The 14,176-nt window shown below is 33.8% G+C and overlaps 1 long non-coding RNA gene and 1 pseudogene across 1 annotated transcript; both read right to left on the bottom strand.

The window, feature by feature from the left end:
- Window positions 1-663: 663 nt before the first annotated feature.
- LOC139773122 (protein unc-45 homolog B-like) lies at window positions 664-5,344 on the bottom strand (annotated as a pseudogene).
- Window positions 5,345-10,504: 5,160 nt separating this feature from the next.
- LOC139773123 (uncharacterized) lies at window positions 10,505-12,806 on the bottom strand. Its single transcript, XR_011718277.1, has 2 exons — window positions 12,352-12,806; window positions 10,505-12,275 (listed from the first exon to the last, which is right to left on the bottom strand). It is a non-coding gene; the product is annotated as an uncharacterized lncRNA (long non-coding RNA).
- Between the last annotated feature and the right edge of the window lie 1,370 nt (window positions 12,807-14,176).

Below are 14,176 nucleotides of genomic sequence, written 5' to 3' on the forward strand. Positions count from 1 at the left end.
GCCATTGCACGTAACAAATTATTAGTCGCAACCGTAAGAACCGTAAGAAAATTGACCAATCATAATAGATTATTTTTCGACCGTGAGGAGAATAATTGGTCGAAACGTTGTGTATTTAAATATTATATTAATAAATGGTTGGGTCGAATTGAACCATTTCTTTTGTTTGATTATTATTTGCGTTTAAAAAGCTTCCGCTTGCGTGCACTTTAACGTGACAAACATACGGCGCTTACGTGTAAATCGCTCTTTACTAGATTGGAAATTATTTGAACTGTGCTGAGAAGGCTGGCTATATGTTTCTATCTGCAATGCGAGAATATGAAGAGCAATGGGGTCTTCAAAGATGCTCGGCATTTGAATCCGTTCTAAAAACGTAAAAAGCGTGAGTAGCTTGTTCATCACCTATATAAGAATATAAATGTATATATTATATTATATATTATTATTAAACATATACTTAGGTTCATTAGTTGCCATTTTGCAAGAATTAGGCGCTGAAATAAAAACGTCTATACAGTCTCTGTACATCCGCGGCACTCTCTGAGCTTCATCGATTGTTGGCAGCAGCGAAGAAAGAAATTTTAACCTGCAAGAGCGGCAATCAAGAATTCAGAAAGAGATTTTCGCAGAGCGACGACCCAAGCCTGTCGAGAAAGAGTGTACTTCTGTACTTGAAGAAGCTAGAATATTATTGGGTAAAAAGCGCAGGGGCAAGAGTCTTGTAAATGCAAAGTTTCGTTATTTATTAATTATATGGTACATTGTGCTGTCATTTATTAAATAAAAAAATAATTCTATTAATATGACATTAAGATCCCAATTAACATTTATATAATTTTCTTAATAGACATGTTTTAAATTATCAGTACTTCGTGACAATTCGTCACTTTCGTCGTTCATTCTGATTTTGTCCCATTCTGCAGCAGCTTCTAAAGCCAATTCCTTGATCTCGTTTTGCACGGTATCGTTCTTGCTCAGTACTCTCAATGCTTCCATTATGTCTGTTCTCATGAATTTTGTAGCAATGTCTTTTGTACTTCTTACTATATTTAACAATATTTCGATACCCTTACGTTGTATATCACCATTTGGATTAGAAAGTAAGTTGTATGGGAATTTTAGCGAGGAATTCAAATAGAGTATTTGCTCGCAAGCCTCTTTGCTGACCGCCGTCAGCATCGCTACTGTTCCAGCCATTGCCTTAACGGTATCTTCATCCTTGTCCATGAAAAAAAGTGTAAGATGCCAAATTTGATAAGGTCTCTGCTCGAAATATTGGATAGCAACTTCACGGCATAATACCAAATTGTTTATGAGTTGTGCGGATGTTCGTTTCAACATGTTGTTATCGTCATGCATATAGTCCTCGATTTTCTCAAATTCTGCCTCCTTGAATATATGTTTTCGCATGCTGTTGTTGACGCTAGCTAGATTGCACAAAGCTGTTAGAGTCTCGCAATTCTCATTCACGGAAAACTCCGAGTTCAGGAGATTTATGATCGGCCGAACAGCCTGCTTGATTATCTGACCAGAAACTGCAATTCCAGGAGGTATGGTGTAAGCTAGATGGACCAGGGCTCGCGAAGCATACTTTTTTCCTTTGTCTGTGCCATTCAGCGATAACGACAACAATGCTTCCGTACCGCCTTCATCAACAACTATTTGTCTCAAATTATGTTGACTGCATATTGCTTTGAATACGCGAGCTATCAATTCCTTGCAGTTCCAGCTGTCCGTTTTAGCGAGGTTTACCAGAGCGCTTGTCACACCGGCATTCGCTAACAAGCATCGTCTTTTTTTCACGAAGTCGTTGCCATCTTTGGTCAGATATTCCTCGGAAAAATAACGTCTGATAAACATTACCAATTCTGTCATCTCGGGTATGAATTCTTTCTTGTCATAAGCGTCGCACAAGTTTACCAATATAATGGTCAGGCCGAAGATAACCGATTGATCGTTGGTCTCGGCGAGCTCGATCATCGCTTTAACGGCTTGCCAGTCTTTGATCAACTCCTCTTTGACCTCGACGTGACTAGTGAGATACGCCAGGCCTTCAACGGCCCATTTCCTAATGTCCCTTCTTTCTTTGTGATTAATTAAGACTCGTGTACAAACCTTGGCCAATTTTTTCGTCGCTCCATCTGCGAACGGTTCGATAGTCGTGCAACCGCTCAAAATGCTTTTGTCAAATTTGCTTAACTTGCAAAAACCCACTAACGCTCGAATTCGAATTGAATCATCCTCAGATTGATACAGGTTCTCCAATATATTTACACTTCGAAGTATAAACACACTGACCTTTTTAGATTTGGTCACAACGGCAACGATACATTCGCAAACCACTTTCTGTTGCAATATGTCATCCGTTTTTGACATAGCAATGATTATCTCAAAAATCTCTGGTTCAAAGATAACTGCTTCCGCAACATCTAACGGACCGAATATTAAAGTTGTTATCGCAAGTACTATGCGCACCTATAAAACAATCAAGTGACAATTTATAAATTTTTACGTAAAGCAATATTTGATTAATGAAAAATAAATCAAGGCAGCTACATTGTTATTTAATTTTGATAGAAAATACGAAAAATCTTTGGTAAATTATGCTTCAGAAAATACGATAGATGATAAAGTCATACTCAATAAATTTCGATTAAAGTCCGTTACAATCGTATTTTAATATATATATGTGTAAGTTACACAGTATACAATATTGACAATTAAAAAAAAATTTTCTTTCACATTTTTAATTGCTTTAGAGATTATAAAGTTTAATTTGAATTTTATAGACTTTAGAGATTATAGACTTTATTTTGAATTAATTTAAGTAATTAAAAGAGATTAATTTCAAAATTCATACTTTGGATTCTGTGTCAAATTTAAGCAATTTATCCCCAATAAATTCTTCAGTGGCGTTGATAAATGTCCTCTTATCATCATTACAGTACGTGTTTTCATATATCTTTGCTAAGCACATACTGATTATAGTTCGCGTGGAAGACGTTATGTCGAACGAGGATTCGTATTCCTCCAATTGACTGGCTATCTCCAATAATTTTTGCAAACCTCGAAGCTCGACCAATTGTTCGGCCCAGTTTAATGCAGTATGAATGTTATGCGTGATAAGTTCTATTATTGCGTCTCTAGCAAGTCCTGTTATCGTTTTATTTGTTACACTATTCAATTAGCATGCCAAAATCATATCAAGTTCATTCTTATGTGTTTCGCACAAAGTCTTATCGGGTTTTGCATCACGTTCATTATTCATGCCGCTGTAAGTGTTCAATATGTTCTGAAACCAAAATATGCAATAATATTTTAATTACTAAAATATGTGTAAATATGTATAACTGTATGTATTATTTTGTTCGATAATATCAACCTGTAAACAATATTGAGACGCGTTGACTATCTTTGGAGATGTGCTGTTCATGATTTCCAGACACCAATGCAAACCGACATATCTCATAACGGACTCGGTTCGTTCAATATTGTTTTTGCATAACTCGCCCACAATACGAATCGCGCTACAAATCACGTTCTCATTTTCTTCAACTTTAATAAGTTGTGCGATTTTTGATACAGCTTCCTTCTGGAATATCTCCTCGGCACTAGCTTCGTCACGTGCGAGCACAAGTAGAGAGGTCATGGCGATTTCACGTTTCTTCTTTTCTGCGCTCACGTTAAATGCTAAATCCAGCATTTGCGATATCTAATACAAAGTAAAAATAAGCGTATTCTTAAGCATAATGATGTGTAATAAAAATGAAAATAACTGTGAATGATAATATTTGTATTATGTAACTTCTATCTACATAGCGAGTATGCTATTAATCAAATAGCAATTAATAATTATATAATAAAAAAAAAAACTTAAATCAATTTGTCAAATCATGTGTAGTATTTTGAGAAATAAAAACTTTTAGGTACTAATATATCCAGTACAAGAATTATGTTATAATTTGTATATTATCTAGACCAAATATGTCTTGCAAGTTGATGAATCTTTGTAATAGTTATGTATATTTACCGTGGCACTAAGATGTGGGTCCTTACGACAACCTTGTACAATTTCATGTAAGCGCTCCTTTACGGGTTGAATAACTTTGTTATTGGGATCAGATGAAATAATAATCTCTGCATTTCTATGTGCCTCCTCGAATTTCTTTAACGCTTGTAGCGCTTGACATCTGCGATACAATGCTTTATTACAACATATCTTTAACGAAGTGTTGCAGTCTTTAATAGCTTTCTCGTAATCGCCCAGCTTTAAATAAGCTGCAGCTCGATTTCTGTAGAACACTCCTTTCTCAGCGTTGCTTCCTTTTAGTAGTTCCAGTGCGTTTGTGTAGTTACTCAATACTTCTGACCAATCGCCTTTGTTAAACTCTTCATTACCCTTCTCTTTCCATTCCTGTTCAGTCAAATCTGACTCTGCCATGGTGGAATATCTCTACAACACAAAATATATGATCCGTTATATGTTTTAACATGGAAAGACTTTCTGTAATATTTTATATGTATTAACTTAATTGCGAAATATATAAAGAATACAATTTATTTCTAAATAATTACATGCATATGAGAGCATTTAACGTGCCGTCAATAGAGTATTTGTTTTTTTGCTTTTTTATACATCCAGTTCTTTGATTTTTTCAAACCAGTTCGTTACATGTTTCATATAAACAGACCGGCGGCGTAAGGGTAAGCATAAGAAAATAAAGTCTCGAGCAACAAAAATTTTAGATTCGTAAGTCAAAGTCGACGAGATAAATATTACATTACACGAAAGTTAATTTTTCAGTTCCATAAAGGAGGGAAATATTGTTATCGCATCGTAAAAGTACGTTGGATCTGGAATCTATTATAAATTATTACAGGATTGCAGGATTACGGTTTATTATAAAATTAAAATGCTATGTTATTCGTCGTTGTTGTGTCTTTATGCAACATGAGATTTTTCGTATAACATGAGATGTTTCTAATCACGCGTTTATGTTAATGCTCTAATTGCAACTCACTCAGATGAATTCGTGTACTGTCGCTACAATGAAATTACTGACTCGTTCGGTTTAACCGTTTCATTTGAGTAAGTCATACAATAGCGTGCATGCGGAGATGACACATTACGCCCTACTTGTTTCGACGATTCGTTGAGATATTTTCAGGTGAAGAGTAATAATCTCACGTTTGTTACGAATACCTTTTTATTAGGTCGAATTTGATCACGTCACACGCGGCAAGCTTTCATTCAGATCGTCGGCGAAACAGAACAGAATGTAGATCCTTTACCTGTCGGATAACTTTCCTTTTGTTCTCTCGTGTAGCTCGAGCACTCTCAAACTTCCTGTACTCGTTCTATGATTGTTTACGATTGTAGGACTTTTCAAGGAGTAATTTAAACCACGGTAAGCATTGTCCGTGGGGATTATCCGAAAGGAGCATCGTGAGTCGTCTCGCTAGAATATAATTTCATTCTGATTGGCTTTTCGTAACCATGTGACCTGCCTAACTAATAAGGCACAACGTTGCGCGTCATGTGACTTTCTCTAGAAATCGTACGAGGTTCTTTTCAAACCGCGTGTATGTAGTTCTTTTAAATCGCATGCGTTTTCTTTTCGTATTAGATGCACCAAGTGCGATCGTCAAGTTTAGGTATATAGCAAGAGAGATTCTACAAGTAGTGCAACGAGGAAAAATTGAAATCTCAGCAGAACAATCTGACTGCTAAACAAAAAATTATGGAGATTTTTAAGAGAGTGCATAGGTTGTGCGGCAAGCGGATCTGAAGAATGACATTTTAAAAAAATAATTCGGACGAAAGGAGCACCAGCGGCGCGAGGAATTTCCGTTGGATTCAGACGACGAGCAAGATAATTAAGGACTGACGTGTTAGAAATTTGTGACTTGATTAATGCTCGATCGTTCTTACAAATGTATATCTTTCAGCTTCTTGACTTGGAAACCAGATTGCTGAACGTCAATTTCGAAGATCCGAATAAACTCTGGTTAGCTTTATTCGAAGGAGAGATACAAGAATTTGAGCCACTGATAAAAATAGAGAAACGGAAAGGTTAATACCCAAGTTAATGCCATGATGGACATGCCGTAAAGAAAATTATTTTAGTCCGTTGAAAAGGACCTAAGAAAATTTATAGCAATTTATAAAACATCCTGCTTTGATATTTAACGAATTGCAGGTTGGTGATAATAAATTCATATGCTCAAAATGGTATAATTATAATTGTGCAACTAAACTTATTATTTGCGTTTAGGAAGTGTCCCTTTACGTACCCTATAACGTAATATACGCGCTTACGTAAAGATCATTCTCTACTACATTGGATATTATTTGAAATGTATCCAGGAGACTTCCCGTGTTTTTGTGACTATCTGTGAGAACATGAGAAACAATAAAATCTTTAAAGATGCGGACGCGGCAATAGAATCCGTTATATAATATGTAAAAAGTGTGAGTAGCTCGTACATCTACATATACATATATGTAAATATAATAATGTATACATTATAATATATTATTATAAAATATATATTTAGGTTGAGTGATTGCCACTAGATAAACAAACTTTATCGGTGCTAACATTAGCACCTCCACCTTGCAAGAATTAGGCGTCGAGATGAAACCCATCTATACGTCCGCGGCATTCTCCGAGCTTCACCGATTGCTAGCAGCAGCAAAGAAACAAATTATAACCTGCAAGAGCGACAATCAGAAATTCAGAAAGAGATTTTCATAGAGACAAAGCGATGACACAAGCCAGTAAAAAAAAAATACTTTTGTGCTTGAAGAAGCTAGAATATTATTGAATAAAAAGCGCAGGTACAAGAGTCTTAATTGTAAATGCAAAGTTTCGTTATTTATTAATTTTGTGCACCGATGGTTGAGCGATATTCCAGATTTCTGCGCGATTTCAGTCCGAAAAAAAATCATAAACATTAAAAAGGAACAATTTTTTCTCATTTCTTTGTATAGAGGCCGCCGTATTTAATTTTGTAGTTGGAAATTCTCTATTCTGAGCCCAAATTCTGTTAGAGCATACCCGAAAATATAAGGAACACTAACGTTGATCCATTTATTCCTCTGTTACAGGCATGACAATGAGGTTCAAAAACATGTTGAAAAAACAACGATCTTCGTCGTTAATGGGTTAATTTAAATTTACTAATAAATATATTAATTCGAATACATTAAATTTTTAGATAAGAGATTCTTCACCTAATTGTAAGATTCGTTACATTTTCGATACGTTTCAATACGTGACCGCCGAATAAAGATATGAAAGATACAGAACAATGTTTTGTTGTTCAGAATACAACAGAACGATCGGCTTATATATGTATTATTAACTGCAGAAATGTTCAGATCTCTTATTAATTATTTTGATATAAGTGTTGTAATTATTTAATTATAAAAGAGAACATACGTGAATACGTAGATTAGTTGCCGCTAAACAATGCTTTCTATTATTCAAATAGTAAAATATTTGCAGATTATACAAATAATTAAGTATTACGAATACATAAATATTGAAATATTTTTGAGATTTTAGAATCTCGTTGTCATAATTAGATCGAACAAGAATTAAAACCGTTCAATTAAGACAGTATCGACAATTAAATTTTTAGGTTCATAATATTTTTCGTAAAGTATATCTATTACATTTCTAACATGTTTACACGACCTTAGAACAAAGATACAAACAATGTTCCCTCGCGGATATAATGATAAAACAATCGACTTAAGTCGAATTCTAATGCTTCCTTAATTTCAAATAGGCAACCAAGTTTTCTGATAGCTGTAAACAGAATATTAAAAAATCTTTATAAATTCTCTTGTTCATTTAAAACTTTTCATGCACGTCATGAACGTATGCTCTGCCAAAGTGTTTCAACTTTTTATATTTGAATGATTATACTGCCAAATACGTAAATACGTATATTACTCGCCGCTAAATAATCGAATAATTATACTGCTAAATACGTGAATACGTATATTATTCGCCACTAAATAATGCTTCCTTTATTAGTCAAATAATAAAACATTACAAATTATACAATACAAATAATTAAGTATTACGAATATACATAAGTGTCGAAATGTTTTTGAGATTTTAAAATCATATTTTTATAAAAATAAAAATAAAAATGAAAATAAAAATAATTGTCATATTTTTATAATTAGATCGAACAAGAACTAAAAAAAAACAAGAATTAACAAGTAAACACAACATCGACAGTAAAATTTTTAGGTTGACAGTATTTTTCGAACAGTACATCTACTACATTTCTGGCACGCTTACACGACCTTCGAACAAAGATACAAACGGTCCTTCGCTGTGGCGAATATAATAACCGCGTCTCTTGACAAACGTTCCTTCGTTGTGGCGAATATAATAATAAAACGGTCGATTTACGTCAAATACATTCCGAATTGTTACCATGGGACCCTCACCCATCTGTATTGCTGTGAACAGAATATTTAAAACATCTTTATAAAGGATATGTTCCACTTGACGCTCGCAACGCTCTTAGGGCCGATTGTTCCAACCTTTTGGTAAACTAACTAATAGTTAAATCATATATATGTCTTTGTTTATCATTTACATTAAACAAAGATAGACATATGATTTAACTATTAGTTAGATTACCAACAGGTTGGAACAACCGGCCCTTAGAATTATTTCATGCCTGCACTTTGTCAAATGCTAAACAAGGACAAATAATGCTCTCGAGTGTTGTGAGCACCAAACTGGAACGCACCTAAATACTCTTTATCTACTATCTACTATCTAGCTACTATCTAGCTACTTATCTAGCTAATTGGTACGACGCCCTGCACGGAATGAGGGAGGTTCCAGGTTCGAATCCTGGCCGAGGTAATATTTTTCGCAATACTTTCTTTACAGTTTTTTAAATAATTAAATCGTGTAGATTTAATTCCGGGGAGGGAAGAGTATTAATGTTCCAAAGATAGCTGTGTTTCAAGTCCGACAAATAATCGGCGCGCAGTTTATTAAGTTGGAATATATATACATTGTAATTCGTTACTTCTGTAACTATTAATTTCTTTACTTGCGCATTACGTACCGCGCCTGACTCGTATCGTCGTCTATTAATTTGTTGACATTTTTACGAGTCTAATAATATATCTAAATACTCTTGTTTATTTAAAACTTTTATGCACATGATGCATTGATGCACATCACGAACATATGCCCTGCCGAAATATATTAACTTTTATTCGAATGATGATACTGCCAAATAATTCTCGTAATTATCTAAACTCGATAAAAGAAAGAGAAGCAAATAAATACATATATGCAGATGCAGATGCAGATATTCTGATTCGGCCATTTTATACGGAGTACAATCATATTTCTGGTACATTCACAATTCACATGATCCTCGAACAAAGAGATACGAACAATATTCTCTCATTATGGTCATTATAGTAATAAAATAAAACGGTCGATTTATATTGAATCTGATTTTTAAGTGGCCATATACATATATTTCATAATTATGAACGGAATGAAGAGATTGCTCGCGCGTTATATATTTATTTAATTATTTAAAATCAGTTCGTGTCACGAATATATGTTTTATTAAATCTGATTCGACTTACGTCGAATTCTAATGGTTCCCTAATTTTTAATCGGCCACCCCGCGGGTATTTGGCAGCTGTAAACAGAATATTAAATAATCTTTATAAATTCTCTTGTTCATTTAAAACTTTTCATGCACGTCATGAACGTATGCTCTGCCAAAGTGTTTCAACTTTTTATATTCGAATGATTATACTGCCAAATAGGGGAGACTGGGGCTGGTTGTTACAGAGGTAGGTTGTTACAGTGCCAACGATAGCTAACCGAAAATGTGTATGTTGTGGTATATACTCTCTAATTTTTTCTGTTTACAATAAACCTTACTTTTATAAGCTTTACAAATATTTGTGTTTTAATATTTAATCTTAAGAGGTTAGTTTTGGTGTTGGGGCTAAAAGTGACATTTTCTCGGGGCAGGTTGTGACAAACCACAATTAATTTATGATTTGTCACAATTTGTAATTCGTTACAAACAATAATATTTCATTTTTGTTTGAATTAAGAAGACAAACCATGATTATTCTTAATAAAAAGTTTGAGATTACATTTGTTTTTTTGTTGTAACAATTTACCTTGTGTGGTGTAACAACCAGCCCCTGGTGTGGGGTAAAAAGTTACATGTCTCTTTTTTCAGAATTTTTTAATTTATATAATTTCTAATGAGCGGTTAGATAAAATTATTATTAAATTTAAATCCCGATTAGTTACTGAATCTAGCAAGTCTAGATTCATTTATAAGAACAACATAATCAAAGAGTTGAGACACTTTATAGAAAAAATGTCACAATCAGCCCCGGTCTCCCCTACGTAAATACGTATATTACTCGCCGCTAAATAATCGAATGATTATACTGCTAAATACGTGAATACGTATATTATTCGCCGCTAAATAATGCTTCCTCTATTAATCAAATAATAAAACATTACAAATTATACAATACAAATAATTAAGTATTACGAATATACGTAAATATCGAAATGTTTTTGAGATTTTAAAATCATATTGTTATAATTAGATCGAACAAGAACTAAAAGAACAAGAATTAACAGTAAACACAACATCGACAGTAAAATTTTTAGGTTGACAGTATTTTTCGTACAATACATCTACTACATTTCTGGCACGCTTATACGACCTTCGAACAAAGATACAAACGTTCCTTTGTTGTGGCGAATGTAATAATAAAACGGTCGATTTACGTCAAATAATTCCACAATTGTTACCCTGGCATGGGACCCATACTTTATTAGTATTACTGTGAACAAAATATTTAAAACATTTTTATAAAGGATATGTTCCACTTGACGCTCGCAAAGCTCTTAGAATTATTTTATGCCTGTTGTTTGTCAAATGTTAAACAAGAACGAATAATGTATACGAGTGTTGTGAGCACCAAGTAATACGCATCCAAATGCTTTTGTTTATTTAAAACTTTTTATGCACATCACGAACGTATGCTCTGCCGAAGTATATCAACTTTTTATTCGAATGATTATACTGCCAAATAATTCTTGTAATCATCTAATTACATAAAAGATAGTTCGAAACATAAATACACAGATATATATGGTACTAAACCAATAATGCGGTAAAGTCGATAAAAAAAAGAAAAGCAAATACATATGCAGATGCAGATGCAGATGTTCTAATTCGGCAATTTTGCACAATCACATGCATAATTCTCTGACAAAAATACAAATGATATGCTCTCATTATGGCCATTATAGTAATAAAATGGTTGATTTATATCGAATTTAATTTTTAAGCTCATGCATGTATATATTTCATAATTATGAACAGAATTAAGAGATTGCTCGCGCGTTATATATATTCGTTTAATTATTTAAAACTTCTTCAGTTCGTATCACGAATATATGCTTTATTACATCTGCCGTTTCAAGCGAAATATCTAATTTTCTGATCGATTATTCTATCAAATAATCATTTTAATGCCTACTGTATAGTTCATCATCATTATGCAAAGAATAAATTGAGATACAAGCATGCATCATAAACATGCATGTATATTCGCTGATATACATATCACTTCATAAACAAACGTAAAGCATTATATGTATTACGATGATACAAAATATTGTAATATCTGTGATTTTCTGAAAAACTTGAAACTTTAGAATTACGTTATTATAATTTCTAGCGCTAAAAACATTCCGCTAAAGCAAGAACTGTAATAAAATAAACAGCTGAGCGATATCGTAAATTTTTCATTAATCTACTTATAGGTAAAGGTAAAGAATTATTAATATATCAATATGTGGTTGAAAAACAGGAAAATAGTTGTAATATTAAGGTAGAGGTAGGGATAAAGAAAAAGAGAGAGAATTATGTTTTGTATAGTTATATGGAATATTAATATTAGTTGTTGCGCGTTGTTGTATGAAGGTATGTGTGTGTGTGTGTATAGGTGAATAATGTCCGTTTCTTAGCCTACTGCTGAAGCGGACTAGGTTCAAATATTTGAGTTTAGGTTGTGAGTTTAACGTGCAAATAATGGGTTTAGTCGTTTAGGGTTTAAGGGATGGTTTTTCTAAAAGAAATTTAAGAAAGTACGGAATAATGAATTAACAGTTGCACGCGTTAAGTTAAAAAAGTTGGTACGAGTCCATTTCTTGGCTTTTTTGCAGCTGAAATTAAAAAAAATCTATTATTAATCTACTTATAATTTTGGATCAATGATATGTTTCACGGAATAATACTTACGCTTTTTCCGGTGCTTTCACGTAACCCTCGAATAAAGATACGAATGATACCCCTTCGTTATAACGAATATAGTAATAGAATGGTCGGTCTACGTCGAACACTAAGGGCACTTCGACTACTATCAGACTGTCAGTTTCAATTTCCACTGTGAACAGAGTATTAAACAATTGCTCGTTATGTATTTGTTTGATTATTCGAGACTTCCTCACTCCGTGTCACAAATACATGCTTTATTAAACGTGCCGCGGCGCGCGCGCGGGCGCGCTTCGAACGAGATATCTTAATTTCTCATTGATTGATCAAATAATAATCTTAATGCCCACTGTATAGTTATGCAAAGAAAGAATTGAATTACAAGCACCTAAACATGCATGTGTATTCGCCGTTTGTTACTTGACAAACAAACGTATAGATGCATTATAGACCGGGAGCCCGTGACACAAAATTTGTGTCAAATCTCATTCATCGGGAAACCCTATATATTCGATAGAGTACATCCTTCTAATATTGAAAAGTCATTTCTTACAGCTGGAGGGTGGGACAACACCTGCGGGGGAGTGGAAAAATAAAGCAGAGGGTGTGTCAAATTTTATTCACCTTGAAACTTATTTGCTAGTTAGTTTTTAATAAATAATTTATGAAAAAACGTTTCTTACACCTGGCAAGCGGGACAAAATTGTTCTTACAGGTTGTAAACAATGTAATATTTTACGAGGGTGATGTCAAATATTATTCACTTTGAAATTTATATGAGAGGTAAGTTTGAACTATAAATAATACACAAAAAAAATTCTTACGGCTTGGACGCGGACCAAACGAGTTCTTACACTGCTCTGAAACTAAAAAAATCGCTCACGACGCTCTTTTGCTGCAGTGCGCACACGGTAATTTTCCTCTAATGTTAATATATAAATCGGGTTTGTCACTTATGAACATGCAAAATAGAAGAACAATACAAAATATAGTAATTTTCTATTGAACTCGCTATGATTAATATAAATTTATATTCATACATACATATTCGTAACCTGGTTGATTCTTCTTTTAAATGAAAATATCAATTTCAGCTGCATAGCAGGGGTATGTATAGTTTTTCAATAAGAAAAAAAGTTTACTGGATAGTTAAAAACCCTCTTTTCGTCACCATAAGATGTTCTGATACAGACGTTTTGATCATAATGTTAGGTAATATGATGCACGTAAAAGCAGGGATTAAGATTCACATGCATGTTAGCGTTGGGAGGAAGCAGCGATTTATTGACGTCAACAAATTATTTCAAGTTTTAGGAAGTGAATTATGTTCAGCGCTGCCTGCCTTCCATGCTCTAACGGGGTGTGATTTTAACCCTGCTTTTTTCAGAAAAGGCAAAAGTCGACCCTTGAAAGTGCTCGAGAGAAATAAAAAATTCATTCAGACTTTTTGTAGTGTCACCGAGTTGAACATTGACACCTCAATTGTAGCGTTCAAAGAGTATGTATGTAAAATTTACGGTTATTGTAAACTGAAATGTATTAATGAAGCGAGAGTCGCGGCTTTTTGTAAAACTTACGAATTAAGTGATAAAAAGAACATTTTCAAAATGACGAAAAAAAACTTTGATGGGTCAGTGCTACCTCCTAGCAAAGCAGAATTAAAACAACACATTCTGAGATCCATCTATATCGCAAACATTTGGCAAAACGCGCACAGACAACAGATAAATCATCTCATGATGGAAGACTATGGTTGGAAATTAGAGGAGGACACATGCTCCTTTAAATGGTTTGAAGGCGATCAAAATGCCAATAAGTATCGACGACATCGTCGTGGAGAATCCGAATGAAG

This window comes from Temnothorax nylanderi, unplaced genomic scaffold (assembly GCF_030848795.1).
Source record: "Temnothorax nylanderi isolate EJ_2023f unplaced genomic scaffold, tnyl_v1.0 TNYL_tig0057_pilon, whole genome shotgun sequence".
Classification (NCBI taxonomy): Eukaryota; Metazoa; Arthropoda; class Insecta; order Hymenoptera; family Formicidae; genus Temnothorax; species Temnothorax nylanderi.